Below are 21,968 nucleotides of genomic sequence, written 5' to 3'. Positions count from 1 at the left end.
GGAGCAGGGGTGAGGTGGGCGGGGGGGGTCCCGGGAGGAGGGGTGAGGTGGGCGGGGGGGTCCCGGGAGGAGGGGTGAGGTGGGCGGGGGGGTCCCGGGAGGAGGGGTGAGGTGGGCGGGGGGGGTCCCGGGAGGAGGGGTGAGGTGGGCGGGGGTCCCGGGAGGAGGGGTGAGGTGGGCGGGGGGCCCGGGAGCAGGGGTGAGGTGGGCGGGGAGGGCCGCCCGCCGCCGCCCGGGACTCGGCTGCTCCCCGGGGACCCCGCCGGGCAGAGCAAGGGCGAGCGCGGCAACCTGCCCCGGCCCGCGCCCCGCGGCGCCCGCTCGTCCGGCGGAGAAAAAGTTGGGCAGAACTTTCCGGGGCCGCGGGAGCCCGGGCGGCAGGAAATGCGAGCGGCCGGCAGGGGAGGGAGGAAGGGGCCGTGCGGTGGGAGGGGACGGAGCAGGCGCCGGCGGCCGCGGCTCCCCCCGCCCCCCACCCTCCACCCCGGGCCGGGCCGGGCGGGGCGGCGGAGGCGGGGGCGGGGCGCGGGGGGGGGGGGAGCGCGGGCAGGAATGCGCCCGGGAGGCGCGCGCGCGGCGGGGCGCGGGGCGCCGGGCGGTGGGCGCGGGGGGCGCGGGGCGCCGGGCGTGGGGCGCGGGGCAGCGCCGAAACTCGGAGCCGGGGCTCCCGGGCTGCAGGCGCGCCGGCCGCGGGGACGTCACGGCGCTGGAATCCGAGGAATGCCGGGCGGCAGGAGCTCCCCGTGCAGGCCCGGGAGCAGCCGCGCGCCGGCGGTGCGGTGGCTTTGGGGAAACTGTTGAAAGGTGACGGCTGGGGAGGGAGGACGGGTGACACTCCCGGGAGCCCGGGACGCGGGAGCGGAGGAGGACAAGCGCCCGCGGCCGGCACTGCCTAGCGCCGCTCCCGGCGGGGGCGGGGTGGGGGCGGGGACCGGGACCCGGACCTGGACGGGGGCGGGAAGGGAAGGGAAGGGGAAAAAAAAAAAAAGAAATCCCCCTTAGACCTTCCAGAACCGCAGGGGCGGGGCAGAGGCCGCGGCTTGCGCGCTCCGACCGTGAGCAAGGACAGTGCGTCCCATTGGGGGGAACCCTCCGAGCTCGACGTCCCCGGGCCGCCACTGCAGGGGGCTGGGGAGGGACAGACCGGGACACGGAGCAGGGATTCCCAGGGCGCTCCGTCCAGGACACCAGGAGTCTCTGCGTCCTGGATCTGGGGTCTCGACCCCCCCCCCCCTCCGCAGCGCCCTCACTCGCAGGAGCAGTTTCTTAGAGCTGGGACCTGGAAGAGGTCGTCTCCCCTGCCTGGGTGGGCGCTGGGGGGGGGGGGCGGGGGGCCTTCCTTAGCACTTTCAGAGCTGGGTTTTAGGGCGACACAGCTGCTTGCCAGAGAAAGCACGCGGCCCCGGAGAGGGAACCTGGGTTTAGGACCCGCCGTGCCTGTGACCCAGGGGGTGACCGAGGAGGTATCCCAGCTCCTGGAAGCCTTGCCTTCTGCAGCTGTAAAATCATTTCCCTAGTAGTTTCCATTTCTCCGTGGTCCTTTGCGTTGCCAAAAACAGGTCTTGGAGACCTGTCATCTTAACGAAGACTCGCAACCCAGTTCTTTCAACCTCTCTTAGCCTGAAAAAGGTCCTTGAAGTCGTTGTCACAGAAGATGTCCCAAGTTGTCAGTGCCCCACAACTCATTTAAAAAAAAAAAAAAAATCCGGATTTCTTGGGGAAGAGAACTGGAAACATCAAAAAGCAAAACCTGTTGTGCCCTTCGTGGACCAATTTGTGTGACTCTTGACTTCTCGGAGCATTTGCAAACCTCCAGAACAATAAAGAAGTCGAGAAGGCCCCCACAGGGATGGAAGGAAAAGACTGCAGAGAATTAAAAATTCTCAAACTTTCAGGGACATAGCTGGATAGCTTCACTATGAACTTGCTGGATTTCCAAAGAAAGTTTCCGAATGCTTTACTGGCTCCAGGAAGCACAAAAAGCACTTTTTTTTTTTTTTTTTTTTTATGTGCACCTGCATTATTCCTCCATTTCCTAGGTGAGAAAAGTGAGGAGTGAAAAATTCACCTGTCTCACCAAGGGTCCCCACAACTCGTGAAACATGATGATGGACCCTAGTCTGGCCCCAGAACTCAGGCTCTTACATTCATCAAAATTTGACCAAAATAGGATTAAAATTATAAAAAGGAAATACCTGCAGGCTTTCAAAGGAATACAGATGAGGGGGCCGCATGGGGTCTTAGAGGAAAAGATGCGGCATTTGTGTATTGTCACTCTGTGATGCCAAACTGTGAGCACAGCATGCCGTGACAGTTGTGGTGTAGAAGAGCAAAGGTTGCACGTAGACATACAATTCTGGTTCTGCCTCTGACCAGCCATGTGACCCTGAACAAGCCACTTCACCCCTAGGCCTAAGTTTATTTTTTAAGTGGAGTGTGACATGGAGGTCAGAGTTTGGTTGAGTTACTTCATCTCTGAGGTCTTTCCCGGGTCTGAACTTGAATGAATGTGTATACTCCTCCAGGCAGATGGCATGCCTGTGAAGGAAGCTAAGTGATAAGGCCAGGATGTCTTGGGGTGAGGACTGTTTTCACGCTGCCTTTGGAATCAAAATGAATGTTGGGAATGTTGCTGAGCAGTCCATGGCCCAAACAAAACACACACCCCAAGATTTAGCACTAAGTCTGTGGCCTCGTTTTAATAATTCTACTTCTAACTTTTAAAAAACCACACACGTTATCAATTTAAAAGCCCATAAAGTACATCTGACCAGACACATTTCTCTGTCTTAGAAGATACCACAAAAAAGTCATGCTACAAATAAGTATTTTTTAAATAAGACGTTGGATGTGAAGTGAAAAAAAGCCTTTCATTCTCTAAATACATACGTAAAAGCTAGTAGTCACAACCTACTTTCAAAAAAAAAAAAATTGTCCTAAGTCTACATCACACTCAAGTCTCCTTAATATGCATCAGAGTGAACGAGATGGTTGATGACCCAGGTCCCAAACACATATGTCACTACAGATTTACTTTAAAACTTTGCAGTTTTAGGAACTTGTCAATATTACATATCTCCCAAAATATTTCAAACTGTTCTAAGCCTGATTCAAACTATAAATACAGACAGGATCTCATGGGCCTTCATGAATTCCTCCCACCTTCAATATATTCCTCACATTAATTTATTAATATTATACCTTCAGAAGTCACTTGAAAGGAAAACAAAAACAAAATCCCCAATCAAAGCAAACTGGAAAGTAAGCAGACTTTTAGGAAAACTGATGATCTCAAGGGACCTTCTCCAAATGTTGAAGTCATATATATTATGTATTTGTTTTTATCCTGAGTCTAATTCCAATTCCCAAAGGAATATTTGGAAGCTTACAGTAATCATGGGAAAGAATAATGGGGAGCTTTTTAAAAATACACACGGTCTCTGTATCGCCTGCTCTCTATCTTATTTATCTTATTCCCTCAGTCTAGGGTGGAGGCTTGGGTTGGTGTATCTATGCATCTATCTGTCATGTTTTTAGACAGTATTTTATTGACACATAATTCACATTCAATCAAAAGCACAGTCTTAAATGTACACAGAACTTGATGATTTTTCTTTCATATACATGCATCCATATGACCACCACCCAATTTAAGATACAGAAAATGTCCATCAGCACAAAAATTTCCCTCCTGTGACTTTTAAGTCCATATCAGCTCTCCACCGTGGAGTAGTTTTGCTAGTTCTCAAACTTCATATAAATGGAATTACAGAGTGTGTGTGTATGTGTGTGCATACATATCAGATTTTGCTCTCCATTCTTCTGTTGATGTACTGGGCAGGTATATTTTGAAGACATTTCCCAAGTAATTTTGTTATACTGACTCCCTCCAATTCAGAACCACTGACTTAACAGCAAATATGTAATGAAATAAGCCTAGATCATTAATACCCACAAAAATATATTAAGCAGAGAAGGAAAGGAAGAGAACACTTTGGAAGATCCACATTTAAGAGTGTTTTTATGGTAGTATGCATTCAGAGCTCCTTATGAATGAAAAACAAATTAGTAAATTGACCACTATAGGAACTTCTTGTTATCTGGTGATTTTTTTCAAGCTACACGATTCTGCAGAGCTATTGTGTATGGCCACATACAAGTACACAACGCCACTCCATGTGCTAAAATCGTCTGGAGTGTGAATGGCATCCTCTGGAGTTGTACAATGTGGTGACCGTGGTATTAGGAGTTCTCCCTTTAGAAATAGTTTCATGGTACCTGCTTTGGAAGAATCATTTCTGACTTCCCTCCTCTTGCATCTTTGAGGCTTTTCATTTTGCGGGGAGAAGGGGCCCCATCGCAGCCTTTCCCCACGTTGACTAAGCCAGTAAGTCACATTCTGCCCAAATATTGGTAAAATAGAGACTTTTGTGGAGGCATAGATTAGATGAACGTTGGAGCAGCTCAGTGGCTTAGCACCGCCTTCGGCCCAGGGCAGGATCCTGGAGACCTGGGATCGAGTCCCACATCGGGCTCCCTGCATGGAGCCTGCTTCTCCCTCTGCCTGTGTCTCTACCTCTTTCTCTTTCTCTTTCTCTTTCTCTTTCTCTTTCTCTTTCTCTTTCTCTCTCTCTCTCTCTCTCTCTCGAATAAATAAATAAAATCTAAAAAAAAAAAAATTAGATGAATGTGCAGGACTTTGCTTGGATTTGCTCTCCAGGCTCTTTTGGAGGCTCTCCATAGTGTGTATGTCACATACCATCTCTGGTTCATCTGTCCTAATATCTCATGCTCTCATTCTAGTTGTGCCCTCCCCTCTGGTCACTGAGCCTTGTGGTCATTTCCTCTCCATTTTATTTCTCTTTCCTCTACCCACTTCTCAGTAGAAGGCTCTCTGCCTCCCAAAGGGACTGACTACTCCCTGACCTGAGCCAAAGGAGAAAGGGCCCCGATTTCCATGCCTGTCAACCTAAGCCACAAGTGAATTATGTCCTTGTTACTTCCTTCTGGAAAGAATGTCAAACATTTTTATGTTGTATTTTATTCAGGCTGGGAGGAGAAAGATGACTATGTCCTCCTGAGATGCTTTACCAGTTCCTCTGGCAACTACAGTTGACCACGTGGGCCATGATATCAGTTAGCTCTCTGGACATTCACTCTAGGCAGATCAATAGTTTTTCCAATGAAAACGCACAAGATTCAGTCAACTCTTTAAAAAGTCTATACAGCAGGGGATCCCTGGGTGGCGCAGCGGTTTGGCGCCTGCCTTTGGCCCAGGGCGCGATCCTGGAGACCAGGGATCGAATCCCACATCGGGCTCCCGGTGCATGGAGCCTGCTTCTCCCTCTGCCTGTGTCTCTGGCCCTCTCTCTCTCTCTCTCTCTCTCTCTCTCTGTGTGACTATCATAAATAAATAAAAATTTAAAAAAACAAAAATAAAAAAATAAGTCTATACAGCAGCAGTATATATTAATCAAGTACATTCTAGAAAGAGTAATTCACATGCATAATTTGTACTTTCAGAAAGATTTAAAAGAAAACCTAGGCACTATTCAGGATCTTACCAATTTCAGTGTATTCACTTCTCTACTAAATTTCACCTTGGGTTGCAAACACCCTTTGAATCATATTTTAATGGTACAGCTTCCTGCTCATATCCACATGGCTCAGCTTACTGACTTTCCCCACTTCCCCCAGCCCTAATATTGCCTTCTAGCTTTTCCAGGCTTGATGTGAACCACACAGCTTATCTCCCTACACACTGGGAATATGTACACATGCATCAAATCACTGCATTCTCTGCTCGGCGCACTGCTAATGAGCTGACCCAATCCTTATTGCCTAAAATCATGTTATCTGGAAAAGGAGGATCTTACTGCTCTTGTAATCTCTTCTAGGAGAGCTTCTTCATTTTTATTTAAACGATTTTAAACTTTATGATAGAATAGAGTCATTTAAAAAATTTTTACATTTTCCATAGTCATTTACATGTGGTAAAACATACTCTCATGTTGAATATAACAGACCTGGTAGGCAAGGTCAACTGTCTCAGTATAAGTTCCTTAAGTGTAAGAACAAAAACCCACTTCAGATTGTCCAAGCCAAAAAGGAATATATTGGCAGGATACTGAAACATGTCTTGGAATCCAGAGAAAGAAGGGTGGGACCAAAGAACCATGAGGGTACTCTGCTACTCTCCCTCTGTCTGAGGATACTATCCTCCACCTTTGCAGGTATCCAGGCTTAATAACTATGTAACCCTGGGCGAATAACTCTCACCTGAATTTCCTCAAAAAGGAGAATGATGTAAAAAAGAAAGGGGGAAATAATGAACATGTCTACTTTGTAGAGTTGTAGTAATGATTAAATTAGAACAGTACCTGATACACACAGAGCTCTTAGTATATTACCTATCAATATTATTATCATCAACCCCATTCCAGCTCTGCAGACTGGTTTTCTCCCCTTCAGCAGGAATTAAATCTCAAATCCAAATGCTTAAGAGAAAGAACGCGGCTTGAGTTGTCAACCAAGAGTCTTGGAGAAGGAACAGACTGCTGTGGCTGGACTCAGCCCTTTGCGTGGGAAGGACAGTTCCCAGAAAGGAGAGAGTGGCCGGAAGGCGCTGGGGTGGGGGACACAACAGTGAACCACGCCAGAAAGGGAAAGGAGAAATTTTTTACCAAACTGAAGTCTTAGGAATCCCTCTGTTCACTCTATAACTATCTCCACCATCTATGCAAAGGACCAAACCTGGCTTCTCATGTGGAGAGATGAAAGTGACCCACTAGGGAGGGAAATGACCTCGGGTGGAAGGTAAGGGAACCAATATCCACTTGTGGTGCTCTAGGAAGGAGATTAGGTCCTGTGTATATATAATTTGAAGCAATCCTGGGGACAGCATTTGAGTGTTATAAACTGACTGTGTTCCTCCAAAATTCATATGTTGAAGTCCTAACCCCCATATTTGTAAATAAGACCTTTATGGAAATATTTAAGGTTAAATGAGATCATGAGGGTGAGGCCCTAATCCAATAGGACCAGTATCCTTCTAACAGGAGGAAGACACACCAGAGCTCCTCTCTCTATGTGTGCACAGAGGAAGGGCCATGTGAGGACATAGCAAGAAAGAGAGAAAGGAGAGAGGTCTCACCAGAAATTAACCCTAAAGGCGCCTTCAGGGATCCCTGGGTGGCGCAGCGGTTTAGCGCCTGCCTTTGGCCCAGGGCGCGATCCTGGAGACCTGGGATCGAATTCCACGTCGGGCTACCGGTACATGGAGCCTGCTTCTCCCTCTGCCTATGTCTCTGCCTCTCTCTCTCTCTCTCTCTCTCTCTCTCTCTCTCTGTGACTATCATAAAAAAATAAAATAAAATAATAAAATAAAATAAAATAAAATAAAATAAAATAAAATAAAAATAAAGGCGCCTTCACCTTGGGTGTCCAGCCTCCAGAATTGTGAGAAAATCAGCATTTATTGTTTAAGCTCCACAGTCTGTAGTATGTTGTTATGGTGGCCTGGGCAGGCTAATGCACTTAGGTTAGTGTTTGTTGTTGCTTCACTGCAAAATAAATTGAGACCTCACAACATTATGTACTTTATACTCAGACATGTAACGAAGATAGTAGGTGCCTAAGTGAATCGTAGAGCCAAGATTCACAGCTTTCTCATTTCTCATTCTAAAGTTCACGTTCATTTTCATCCATCATGTTGCTGCAAAGTTTATCAAGTACCACCGTACATCAGGACTAGAGTTAGAAGGTGGCCAAAATTGGATAGGATAGTAAAAACAGGGGAAATCGGGTGTGTTCTAAGTTCCCATGACAGTGGTTTACCAGGAGACAGCTCTACCTGGCTGATTATAAATTGTGCTAATGAGAAGACACATATACAAAGGCCATGTCTCCCAATTTTCTCAAATCGTTCTTTTCCCACATTTACCTGAGCATGCACAGCAAAAGGGGAAGGGAAGCTGCTGTTAGATCAGACAACAGATCCTCTCAAAACACCTTAATATCTTGCTACTGTTTCTTTCATTGGCTCCTAGTTGCATGGGGTCCAGAAAGTGGCAAGTTGGATCCGTGGTCCTTCTAGCACACAAGAGGCTGCTTTTGACTGACATGAGGTCACACTTTCTGGGAGTGTGGAGTCACCTCTGTTCATGACAGCAATCTCCAAAGGTCATAAATACCCTAAATTCTAAGTTATGCATCTCCCATCCATGAACTAAGCTGAATGGTTTTCCATCCTGTGTATATCCCTACCTGGCCCAGCTCTTAGGAAGGTACACAGCTATAGAATTTGCCATGGCTGGCCAAGGAGCCATCAACACCCTTCCTGAGCTGCATGAGGGCAGGTACATGATAGCTATAATTATCCTCATTTAATCTTCTCCGAAATAGCTGCCTGTTGCCATTTAGTGGCATGATAGTGGGAATAGGTGCCAGGTTGCTAAGAATAACTGGGATGCAAAAATCCTGAGAGCAATCTTAAAATTATTGTTGACAGCAGATAAAGAAAGTGTTGGTTAGGCACACTATTATAGGAAGTCAAGTCAGCCAGGACATTTCTGAGTAAAAAAGTCAATAGACTCCCCTCTTCATTATACACATTTTCTAGTCCTTTCCCACCAACCTCAGAAGAAAAATATTTGGAGTTAGGAGGTCTATCTTGACCTTCTCATAATTATGGTGTTTGGCATACAGGGGCCAGCCCAGATATGGCTCTTTTTCTGACATTGTCTATGTTTGCCAGTATTTCTAGCTGCCCAAAACCTCCGAAACTGTATCCAATGGGAGAAAGATGGGCTACCCTCTTATGGGCCACTGAGTCTTCTCCTTCTGGGAGTCCTAAATGACAAATTTAAATAAAGCCCCATAGGTGGCAATTCATTAGTTTATTCCCCGCCCTCTCATCTCCTTAGTGTTGGGCATATTGTTTAAATGTAATTTAAACACCCAGATGAAGTTGTGGGCAAGTAATAAAGCAAACTGCTCTAGCAGATTGAGAGAGGTGAAAAATGGACAGCCTTCTGGACAGAGTACAAATCCAGAAATGACTGGAAAGTAAAACAAGAACAGGGTGCATTTGTTTCGGACATCGGCAGCTGTAGCCAGAGCACCCCTCCGAGAGGTATGGGACATGAAAGGAATCTTCGGCTGTGATTAGCGAAAAGGAACAACCTTCGTTGGGGGAGGGAAGGATCAGGTCATGTTTAGGATGCCTTTCTAAAGAACATGGGCACCCCAGCCTGCAGGGGTGAGATAGGGTTACCTGTGTGTATGGACAGGGCTGTGTAAGAGAATCCAACAGCACTAAATCAAAACCTCTCCTAAGACCTGGCTGCTTTCTGGCCGCCTCCCCTAGACTAAGGGGTGACTCAGAGTGTGCCTGGCTCTGGGACTTCAAACATTTCTGAGTAATTCCCATGGATCTGGACAAGGGCAGTTAGAGGACTGGTTTGGAATGACCACTGTGGATCAAAAGATACTTCCTGTGGCCAGCAGGCAGAAGGCAATTGCCTAGGAAGCTCAATTTTGAGGTGTCTTCTGCTCAACTAGAAGGCAGAGGTGTCTTCTAACATACTCATTTGTAGGGGCTGGAAAGAATTTACTAACATAAGAGAGGCACGAGCTGGGCTTCCCTCCACGGTTGGCACCCCTGATTTAGCAGAGTACACAAAGACCAAGTTTTCAAATGGTGAAAGAGAAGCTGAATTTTTAGCAACGGATGAAGATCCAAATGAGCTAGCCATTGGCTACCTCTCTGATCTAACTTCCCACTACTCTTCCCTGGCTCACTCTGCTCCCACGCAAGACACTGGCATTCTGCTGTTCCGTGAACATGAACATGGCGAGTACTCTCCTACCTCAGGATCTTTGCACTGGTTGTCCATCCCCCACCACCTCCCCCCAAGAATCTACTCCTCCAGACGTTTCCTGGCTTGTTCACTCACTTCATTCCTCACATAGACCTTTCCCAGTCATCCTGTCAAAATAGTACCTCTTCACCACCCCATTCTCTATTCCTTCACCCTGTTCTAATTTCATCAGTGGCACTCACACTGCCTCGCATCATATGATCTATTAATATTTATTTATTGCCTTTCTCCCCCCTCCCACCACCCACCTTCTACCCCAGGAAATCCATCACTTTCAAGATTTTTGTGTGTTTTGTATTCCACTGCCTGGTGCATAGAAAATCCTCAACAATTATTGAATTTTTAAGTAAGTAAACAATTATTTTTACATAAGTATGTGCAGTTATTTTCCTATGCTTAGAATCTTACCTGTCATATGATTTAATCTTTATTACGACAACACAGGAGGTAGGGGTTACCATCTGCCATTTATAGATGAAGAAAATGAGGAGTATGGAGAGGAAGTGACTTGTCTGTTTTTGTTGTTATTTTTAGATTGTGGTTTCTGAGTTTTGGGGGTTTCAGTGTTTATTTTTAAAGACCTAAGTCGCATTATGTTGAGACATCTAGACTTATCCCCCGCGCCTGTCGCACTGCCTCCCTCGATTCACGCGCTGGTTCTCTTCCACTTATTTTGTAGTTGTCCCCTCTCTATGCCCTATTCCTAACCTCATTCTCCTCCTCCTCCACACTGGCATCTGATGTAGTAGATCCAAGGCGGGGTATGTAGTCCAGCTAGCTTGCCTGGGCTGACCTCCTGGCTTTGCCATTCACTAGCCGTGTGACATTAGGAAATTCTTGGTCATTATTGCTTGAACTGTTGGCCTCCTCCCATTTCCTTTCGTTCTTTTGGTGTCCCTAACAAATGGACCTGGGCACTTGTCTGATTACCCAAATTTCTTTTCTCTTTCTTTTCCATTCTCGACCCTATCTTTCCCTGATGCCTCCTGGGAAAACTCTGTGACCAACTTCCCCAGCTCACATATTTACCAGATACTTTCATTATTTGAACAATCCATTGAATCCTTTATTCCAGAACTATAGGATTCTTTAAATGTTTTTTTAAGTTTCGCTTTATTTTTTCAGCTTTCTCAAGGTATAATTGACAAGTAAAATTGTAAGATATTTCGAGGGTACAGTGTGATGATCTGATACAAATGTGCATCCAGCTAACATCTGTCGTCTCACACATTTACTTTTTGTGCACATAAGAACATTTTAAGTTCTACTCTCAGCAGATTCCAATTATACAAAACAGCGTTATCAACTACTGTCACTGTTTTATACATTAGAGCCTCAAGCTGTATTCATCTCATAACTGAAACTTTGCACCCTTTTACCAAACTCTCCCTGTTTTCTCAGCTCCGGGCCCCTGGCAACCAATATTTTACTCTCTGTTTCTAAGAGTTTATTTTATTTTATTTTAGATTCCACAAGTAAATGATATTGTGCAGTACTGTCATTCCCTGGAAGCATTCATTCTTAATGATTCTAATTCTTTTATTCAACTGCTTATTTTCACTTTCTGTTCCCAGGAAATTCTCTCATCTTTTCAAGTATATTTATCACACTGGCTTTAATTTCTTTTTCTGTTCTCCATGAGTTCTGCTTTCTCTGGTATAGGTTGTTCAGCTTGACGTTCTCCAGACTTAGAGTTCTCAGAATCTGCCCTCTGAGCTCATCCTTGACCCTTCAGGGCATTTAGCTGCCCTGATCGGTAAAATGCACCCATGGACAGGGGCAGACGTCTAGCAAGATCGTGCTTCTCCAGGTGAATTGGAGTGTATAATTGTTGTCACGGGCCTTTGTGGGAGACATGGTATTGTCCTCACCTGGTCTCCAGGGGACATCTGAATAATCTTTTTTTTTTTTTTCAAAGATTTTATTTATTTATTCAGGAGAGACACACACACACACACAGAGAGAGAGAGAGAGAGACAGAGACACAGGCAGAGGGAGAAGCAGGATCCATGCAGAGAGACCAACATGAGACTCGATCCTGGGACTCCAGGATCACGCCCTGGGCCGAAGGCAGGCGCTAGACCGCTGAGCCACCCAGGGATCCCTGAATAATCTTTTTTGAAGGCAGTCTGTCTGTTATAAGCAGATGCCCACAGGAGTGCAAGAGCAAGGCTGTGTGTATGTGTGTGTGTGTGTGTGTGTGTGTGGGTGATTCCCAGGGACTGGTCCGACCGGCTATACTTATGGTCTTCTGCTCATAACCATACCAGGTCAGAGCACTGCCTTGCAGTTACCCACTGCTTCTGGCCTAAACTCTGATATTGTTGCCCCTGCAGTAAGTACCAAAAGGAAGGGGGAAATCTGCCTAGGGCAATAGGGGGATAAGGGCAGAACTAAAACATTTTTCCCCAAACCTGGTACCTATTTGTGACTCTAGGCCCTCCTCCTTTCCCTGCCTGTGGACAGAATCTATGTCTACCCATCCCAAAAATTTCTGGGACTAGTCTCTGAGAACAGCTCTCAGGTCCATCCTTTTCGGTGGCGTGTCTTCAGGAGAGAATACCGGTGCTGCTGTGCTTCTGGCCTGTGCTGCTTTGCTGTCTTACTACACATTAGAACCCTGTAAATTTTCCAAGATCACCAAGGTGGTAAGTGTTGATATTCAAACCCTAGTCTTTTTTTATTCCAAATCTTGTGTTTTAATCCCAATCCTCAGGGGTTGCTGAAAGATGATTGGATCAAAGTATTCATCCAACTAAAAACATCATTTCATTCCAGATATTTCCCACTAAATGGAACCTGGATCCTTAGAGAAGTGGTGGACACCAGGTCTGAGGAAAGAATATGCAAGAAACATATATACAAGAAAGCTATCAAAAGAACATGAGGGCCTAGGTGGCTCAGCTGTTGGGCTGCCTTTGGCTCGGGGTGTGATCCTGAGTCCCAGGATGGAGTCCCGTGTCGGGCTTCCTGTGTGGAGCCTGCTTCTCCCTCTGCCTGTCTCTGCCTCTCTCTCTGTGTCTCTCATGAATGAATAAATAAAATATTTACAAAAAAAAAAAAAAAAAGAACATGAGGGTCAGGGCACCTGGGTGCTCAGTTAGTTGAGTGGCCAACTCTTGATTTCAGCTCTGGTCATGATCTCAGGGTCTTGGGATGCAGCCCTGCACGGGCTCCATGCTAGGCAAGGATCTGCTGAGGTTCCCTTCTCTTTCCCTCAGCCCCTCCCCCTGATCTTTCTCAAATAAATAATAAATCTTAAAAAAACAAAACAAAACAAAAAAAGAACACCTAGGTCATAACCAAAGGACTCAGGAACTACCTTGAAGAGATTCTCACTGGCTAGAGATGGGCAAATTTTAGGGTCAATAAGGATAATAATGGTAATTGTGTGTAACATTTCAAATGTGTTTAATTCCAAAAGTTTGTCAAATGATCCAAGAAAAAAAAATGAATTAGTTACCACTAGAACCAACTCATTGTTTTGAAAAATAATAAATGGGGGGATAGAACCAAACCATCTTGTTTTTCCTAGGAAATGATACCACTGGTAATTAAGTACCAGATGAGAAGGGTTTTTTTTCTTCCTTTATAGAAATATCCTAGATAATAAATAGAAGGGATAATAAAATGAGAGTATCATTATTTTGCTGCCTTGGATAAAGTAAAAATCTAGGCACAAGCTTCACTGGCTGCTGACATCACAAAAAGGGATATTAAACTATCACTATTTTGGCTTTGAGAAAAATAACCTGAATGTGACCAAACCCCTAGAATAGATCCAGCTATCAGCTGCCAATTAAAAAAAAAAAAATACAAGAGCCCAGGAATATGTTCGAACAGATCTCAGAGATGCAATCAGCAAAATGTCAGATGTAGAAAACCCCAGAAGCTAGTGGTGGCGGAGGGGCAGAGGAAGAGAGAGAATCTTGAGCAGGCTCCATGCTCAGTACAGAGCCTGATGCAGGGCTTGATCTCACGATCCTGTGATAGAGACCTGAGCCCAAATCAGGAGTCGGTAGCTTAACGGACTGAGCCACTCAGGCACCCCTAGAAAACATTTTTTAAAAACAAATACAGTTCAGCGATAAGGGAAAGAAATAGTAAACTAAAGATTAAAAGAGACTTAAAAGATGTGTCACCTATCACAACCTGTGACCTTATTTGTATCCTAACTTAAATAAACTCTAAAAAAAGCTGTTTATGCCTTTTATGAGGACATTTGAACATTGAATAGATATTAAGGAATTATTGTAAAATGTTTGAGATATGATAACTGGTATAATCTTTTAGAAATATATATTGAAATATCTATAGTTGAAATGTTGTATCTGGATTTTGTTTCCAGGCATAACCTTGTTCCCAGAGGTAGGAAGAATATCTATAAAATAAGATTGTCAATGAGTTGATGATTATGGAAGCTGAGTAATGGCTATATGGGAATTTGTCACAGAATTCTGTTTAATTTTATATAAATATGAAATAATGAAGTTAAAAACCTAATAATAATTAAAAGTTATAAGTATATATTATAAAAATAATATGTTCTCATTTCAAACAATATTGAAATAATTAAAAGGTGGATTATCTGTTTTCACATCACATTTTCATCTTAATATTCCCTGGAGATAATCACTTTAATTCTATACTGATACAAAGATTTTATGTTCTGAATATACTTTTTTCTTTTTCTTTTTCCCCCTTAAGTGCAAGAAAAAGCCAAGGTTAAGCATTAGCTACTACAAAATGCTGACCGTGAGTCATCCTACATTTTGGGTGAGACATACATAAGGTTTTCTTTTTTAAGTTTCGAAGAACATTTCCGAAACTGTGAACCACATAGGAGAGAAAATGAAATTTTCATTTGCACAAAATTTGAAATTTGGACTTATCAGACTAAGTTCAAAGGTTCCTTACTTTGGAGAAAAGACAATATAAAAGCTTCAAACTTAGGAAACAAATTTTAGATTGGGTGGAGGGAATTTTCACCAAAAACTAGTAACCATAAGTATAATCAAAGGCACCTTTAAAATGTGAACATGGGATACCTGGGTGCCTCAATGGTTGAGCATCTGCCTTAGGCTCAGGGCGTAATCCCAGGATCCAGGATCGAGTCCCGAATTGGGCTCCCTGCAAGGAGCCTGCTTCTCCCTCTGCCTGTGTCTCTGCCTCTTTTTCTTTCTCTCTCTCTCTCTCTCTCTCTGTCTCTCATGAATAAATAAATAAATCTTAAAAAAATAATAAAATAAAATGTGAACACGACTGTTGATTTTAATGTGTAGATTTTATTAAATTTATACATAACTTTTCGCACTTGATCTTAGCCAAAAGACCAAGAAGTGATTTATACATAACTTTTCAAATGCACACACCCCGTGGTCCATGATTTGGAGAAAGTCAGGAGACCTGACTCTTTAGGGAACCTCTGTATAGGGCACCAAAACAACTGGTCAAGCCTATCGGTTCAGTTTTTTAAATTATTTGTTTCAGCTACAATTATCCCATTAAAATAGCTGATAAGTTCATCAGAGTAGACTTGTCCAGGAAAAAGGAAAAAAGAAAGCTCAGCAAGCGTATAAATATAAATAGAGACCAAGTATCATAACTACATGAACCTTATTTAAAAACAGAGAGAAACATTTAGTGTGTACATCTTATTATCTCTTTTCTGACAAGAAGCAGGAAGATGGACTTGTGAGGTCCTTCTGCACGCCAGGAACCACCTACTCCCACCCATCTGTCAAGCCAGCTCCATATGTTCTATAAAGTCAATGGAATCTTTTTTGTGACATTTTTCCCAATTAAAGAGAGCATCTTTTCTACCCAGTTTTTCTACAAACTCCTTATAAACATTTATATGTCTGTATTTATGTTAGATTTAATCTATTTCTTATCGACTATATACAGATTAACTATGTTAATTTTTTGTGTACATAGTTGATCTCAACATTATTTCAGAAATATTTAATAATCCCCTACTAAGTGCTGATAATACCCAACTGTATTTAGACAGAAACAGGTCTTCATTATCATCAATCGACACTTCTTATACCTAATAACAGCATTTTGAATGAATATATACTTTTTAATAAAGATGGATGGTGCAAGTTTTTTAAATGATAGAATATGGGGAGAATGTTCAATAGCTTGTTTTTTTGGAAGAGCATTATTACCACATTTTTCCGTATTCTTTAATTTAAAAGAGAATCGTTCAAATGAAATGAGACTTGGCATAAAACCTCAAAAAACATTATGGCATAATCAAATAATGAAAACAGGGTTGGGATTTAAGAAAATCCTTAGTAGGAGCATGGAAACACCATTTCCGGCTAAAATAGCACTTCGCTGTACAAACTGTAAATGAAGGCCATAGAAGTATTCTAACTACAGAATTCCTAGTATATGAAAAATCATGCAAAGGAAAAAATTATAATAAAAAATAAAAGTTTAATCTATATAATAGCTATTCCGTAAAGTTACTTACATCTTCATGCATATTCTATATATATGACTGAATACTCACTTCTATTGACTTGCAACCAGCAAAACCATTGCTACTGATTTGTAGGAAGCAAGTGCTCTAGAAAAATAATTTGAGGGGCACCTGAGTGGCTCAGTGGTTGAGCGTCTGCTTTTGGCTCAGGTCGTGATCCTGGAGTCCCAGGATTGAGCATGGGGCTCCTCGTAGGGAGCCTGCTTCTCCCTCTTCCTCTCTTTCTGTGTCTCTCGTGAATAAATAAATAAAATCTTAAAAGAGAAAGAAAAATAGCTTGAGAAAAAGCCCTATATTTATGTTTAACTAGTTATTTCTTAACCAAAATCTGTTACCAAGAAAGTAAATATTAATATATGGCTACATAAAACTATCAATTTCCTCAAAAATGCACAGAAATCAGTAAGTTATAAAATATTGGCAGGGTGGGGATTTATGATTCATGTACAAGAGACCCTCCACTCCAGCTGTTGATAGCTGTGCCTGGGCTGTTGGAACACATGGCTCTGGTCTCACTGTGTGACACATGGTGAGCTCACCAATGTCTCAGCAAGAGCTTGTAAGGGGAGAAAGTGACATTTTTTGTACTAAAAGTGGGATTTCATCAGAGTAGTTCAGCAGGGCCTCACTTTGGAGAAAACCTAATATAAAAATTCCAAACTTATGAAATAAATATATTTGGGGATTATTTCTTATTCAAGGTAAATCACCAGGGCTATATGACCATTGCCTTGTTTATATTATGTGCATCAGTATTGATTTTAAGTATGAATTCAATATTTACACAAATTTATACACACATAATTTAGGATTGGAGTTTGATCCACTCAGACATGAGTGACATTATTACAAGTTGAAAACTGGCCATTTGATTCTACAATTCACTTATAGGTCTTTGTTTCCCTGATTACACAATAAAGGTAATTGGCCTAAAGTTTCTTTTAACTCTAAAATCGTATGATACCTTGATTTTTCTGAGACAAGTCTTCTGCTACATCAATGGCTTTAGAAGTTCATAGTTCCCTCATATCTTCCTTTCCACAAACCTCCTATTTTGAAGAATAGTGATTTGGGCCAATGCTCTAGGAACCATACAAGTAGTAGACTTCCTGTGGTCCTGGAACTAGGGTTAGAAATCCACACATCTGGATTTCTGTGGACATGTCAATCATAAATTATCTTTCAATCCCCAAACACCAGTACAGAAGTCTATGTAAGTATTAACGTTTTCTACGGGTAAAATGCAATTTTTATTGCATTAAAATGGTTTACAAATACAAAATATAATGGTTTGTCTCTTCTAAAATCCCCCCAAAAAGTGAGTACATAAAAGTTTCTCAATTTCTTATGTTTTTTCCCATATAGTTTCGTAGATTTGTGGTGTCCGCCACCACTTGTCTATTGAAGGAGGAGACAGTATAAATGGGCAGTAAATTAACGTATCTGGAAGAACAGAAGATCACTGACTTTTAGGTCACTGGTTTATTTATGCCTACAAACGTAAGGCTGCAATTTTCCATTCCTACATAAACAATCATTACGCATTAATTCAACAACTGTATCTTGAAGTTTACTATGTTCCAGGTCTTGTGCTGGACGCTAGATTCAAGATATTACAGCCACACAGGCTCTGTGCCCCATGAAAGTTACCACTAATGCAGACCTAAATATTAGATAAATTATACCAAATATATTTGTCATTACAAATTGTGCTAAATGTAATGAAGGAGAAGAAAACAGTATCAAGAGACAGAATAAGTTTCTCAGCCTAGAATTTGGAATACTTGAATCTTCAAAACAAGCCATCTTTTATATAAGGTGCCTCCTGTAGATCAGATACCATATCGAAGGCCAGGCTGGGGAATGCAGAACATCCTGTCTCTCTGTTCCCTATCTCTCTTTTCCCTCCTCATCCCCAGGTGCTCACGTACTAACTTCTTTCCTTCCTCCTCCTTCAGAACAAACAGACAGGCCCTCATGTCCATCCAGTTATGAAAACCAATGCCTAGGAAGTCCAGTACTCTCCTGGGAATGAGCCACAGTAAGTGGTCTCCCTGTTATAAATGTGTGTGAATTGCATGAAGTAAAGAAGCAGACAGACCAGACATCAGAGCTCAGAGTGGTAGGCCAGGTCCTAAATCCCATGTTCATTTTTCTGTCTTCATTTTCCTTGGTTTCTCCACAGCATTTCACACAGTTGGCTACTACCTCTTGCTTGAAATGTAACCCCTCTTGGAATACTCTCCCCACAACCTCCCCCATTTCTCTAACCACCTCTTCCTCCCCCATCTCTAAATGTTGGAGTTTCTCAGGTGTCAGTCCTGGGTCCTCTGTCCCTAATGAATCTCCTTCTCTCCTTGATTAATCATGTCTATTCACATGGCTTCAAATGTCATGTGTGAATGATGACTCGCAAATGTGTGTCGCATGCTGAAATCTCTCTTCTGAGCTCCATATTAAAACGAAGTTCTTATTTAAAAATTACTTTTAAGATTTTATTTATTTATTCGTGAGACACAGAGAGGCAGAGACATAGGCAGAGGGAGAAGTAGGCTCCCTGCATGGAGCCTCATATGGGACTCAATCCCCAGACCCCGGGATCCCAGCCTGAGCTGAAAGCAGATGCTCAACCCCTGAGCCACCCAGGCATCCCTCTTTTTTTCTTTTTTTTAAGTAAGTTCTATACCCAATACGGGGCTCAAGCTTAGACCCTGGGATCAAGAGTTGGCTCTACCAATTGAGCCAGGCAGGTGCCCCCAGACTGAATTCTTTTCTTTTTTTTAATAAAGATTTTTAATTAATTTATTTGAGAGACAGAGAGAGCAGAGCAAGTGAGAACACGAGTTGGTGGGGAAGGGCAGAGGGAGAGGGAGAAGCAGGCTTCCTGCTGAGCAGTCCCCGCCCCCCCCCCCCCCCCACTGTGGAGCTCCATTTGACAGGGATCATGACCTGAGCTGAAGGCAGACACTTAACCAACTGAGTCACCCAGGTGCTCCCAAAACTAAATTCTTAATTCACATTTAAAAAATCCTGTTCCTCTTTCAGTCTACCCTACTGTATTTGGTATCATTACCATCTACCCAACTGTACCAGTTGGAAACCTAGGAGCATCCTTATGTCCTAACTTCCCCCCTTCTTCACGCATGCTATCATATAACCTTAAATCAGGCAGACGTCTTCTCATCACCTCTCCTAGCACACTAGGCCAAGCTATCATCATTTCCCACCTGGACCACTACAGTAATCCAAGGGTTTGCCTATATTCCCTCTCCACGAGGCAGCCATTTTTCTCTAGGTTAAAAACTTTGGATGGCCTCCTACAGTAGTTTGAAAAAAGAATTTCAAATATTTTACTAAGAATCCTGCATGATGACCTCTGCAAGCCTCTCCAGCCTCATCTTGGGCCATTTCTTTTTGCTCATTGTGTTTAAGACATCCTGATTTCCTTTTCACTTGCTTATTTATGCCAGGCCCCTTCCTATCTCAGGGTCTTGGGTATGCTCTTTGCTCTGCAAGGAACATAATGAACCTTTACTTTCCACACAGTTGGCTCCTTACTCAATCAGCCTTAGTTCAAATATTCCTTCCCCAAGTCTTCTCTGATTATGCTCTGTATCAAGGTTCTCCAGAGATGAACCAGTAAGATAGATGGTAGATAGATAGATGATAGATACACACACATACTCACACACACACATATACATACTTTCATACATACATACATACATTGTTGGGGTAACAAAGCTGAAATCTGCAGGTCAGCCCAGAAAGCTGGAAACTCTCAGAAGCTGATGCTGTAGTCAGAAGAATTTTTTCTTATTTTCCTCAGGGAAATCTGTTTTGCTCTTAAAGCCTTTCAGCTGATTGGATGAGGTCCACCCTCATTATCTAGAATCATCTCCTTTATTTAAAGTCAACTGATTTTAGATATTAACCACATACACAAAATATCTCCACAGCAACACTTAGCCTTAGTATTTTGTTGAAAAATAGTACTATAGCCTCGCCACGTTGACACATAAAATCAACCACCATACCTGGCTAGGATTTGACTCTTCAATCTTTATTTCTATGCCATTAACATATGCATTTTATTTCCTCATACCAGGAACCTTGATAAGGGCCTAGAATTTTTTCCTCATTACTATTCTCAAGGCTGGACTGAGGCACTTTTGACATGCAATAGAATTTCTGGGCTAAGGGGATCCCTGGGTGGCGCAGCGGTTTGGCGCCTGCCTTTGGCCCAGGGCGCGATCCTGGAGACCCGGGATCGAATCCCACATCGGGCTCCCAGTGCATGGAGCCTGCTTCTCCCTCTGCCTGTGTCTCTGCCTCTCTCTCTGTGACTATCATAAATAAATAAAAATTAAAAAAAAAATTTCTGGGCTAAGGAATTGATTGCTTCCACAAATCCCCCCTTACTTGTATTTTTCCAGTCAAAAATTTTGCCAATTAGAGATAATACTTAAACGTCAAACATTGTCAAAAAGTAAACTCCATAAGTGGTAGTAATAATCCCATTGCTGGACATTCTAAGCTGGTTTTGATTTTGTTCTCTCTCTTCACTATAGCTTCCTTTGACTCTAAGTATTCTTCTTTTGTACTTAAGCGTGATTATTTAGGAAATACTTAATGTCTGATGCTCCACAGATTAGCACCCAGATGTGTTACTTAGTATTTGAGAATCCTGAAATTTTTCTTGCAAGAAAATAGTGTCTTTTTTTTTAATATAAAAAACACCTTTCTCTATATACCCTAAGAGGAAGAATACACATTATAAGATGACAGGGAAAATATGTGGGAGAGACAGAGCCTCAATCATTTTCCAGTAATTAATTAATAAGCTTGTCCTACTGAAAACAATGCAAAATCCACCCCCCCCCTTCTCAAATAATGGAAAGGAGGGTAAAAATACATAGTTCACTAACTGTAGTCAAATAGTTAACTTCTTTAGCCATAATTATGCTAAGGTTCCCAAACTTGGCAAAATCTAGAGTATTAACAAATGGGAAACATATCAAGACCAGAAATGATTTTCATATTAATTCTCACCAGTATCAAGTAAATGACACCCACCTGCAGTCTTTGCTCAGTTACAAGGTGGAGGGGGGTGCGGTGTAGAAGGCTAGCTGGATTGTGAATCATGTGGGCCACTTGTTTGCTTCCTCCTTGTGATAATGATCTTCCACCCAACCAACTGAGCACCTCAGAAAGTGGGGGAAGGCAGGAGTAGGGACAGGATAGTATCTTCAATTTGGTCTACGTTGCTTTTCTTTAGAGGTACCAAAAGAAGGGAACAGAGGTTGAAATTAATGAGGTGGAAATGAGATTCTGAATTATCAGTGCATTTCAATTATCTCTGCTCACCGTTGCAGGTTGACTGCACTCAATTTCCTTTAGACTTCCCTAGGTAGAGAAGTCTAGACTCATGAGAAAGAAATACTTCTTTTTCATAGGAACTCTATTCCCTGTATCTACCTCTATTGTTTTAAAGGGTGGTTTAAAAAGCTTAATGAGGCCTAAGTAGAAAAACATTTTTACTTTTTGTTATAGAAAGCCTTGAAGGCATTTTTGTCAACAAAGGGTTTCCCCTA

The 21,968-nt window shown here is 42.9% G+C and overlaps 1 long non-coding RNA gene across 2 annotated transcripts; it reads left to right on the top strand.

Annotated features, from left to right (window-relative positions):
• The first annotated feature begins 668 nt into the window (after positions 1 to 668).
• Positions 669 to 15,085, top strand: LOC140635839 (uncharacterized). 2 transcript variants are annotated; one of them, XR_012033161.1, is made up of 3 exons: positions 669 to 804; positions 12,348 to 12,529; positions 12,660 to 15,085. It is a non-coding gene; the product is annotated as an uncharacterized lncRNA (long non-coding RNA). The 2 variants fall into 2 exon arrangements; XR_012033162.1 differs by lacking the exon at positions 669 to 804 and adding an exon at positions 7,911 to 10,227.
• Positions 15,086 to 21,968: the final 6,883 nt, after the last annotated feature.

This window comes from Canis lupus, chromosome 6, assembly GCF_048164855.1.
Source record: "Canis lupus baileyi chromosome 6, mCanLup2.hap1, whole genome shotgun sequence".
Classification (NCBI taxonomy): Eukaryota; Metazoa; Chordata; class Mammalia; order Carnivora; family Canidae; genus Canis; species Canis lupus.
The sequence above is the reverse complement of the archived record's forward strand: the minus strand, read 5'-3'. Positions and strand labels throughout refer to the sequence as shown.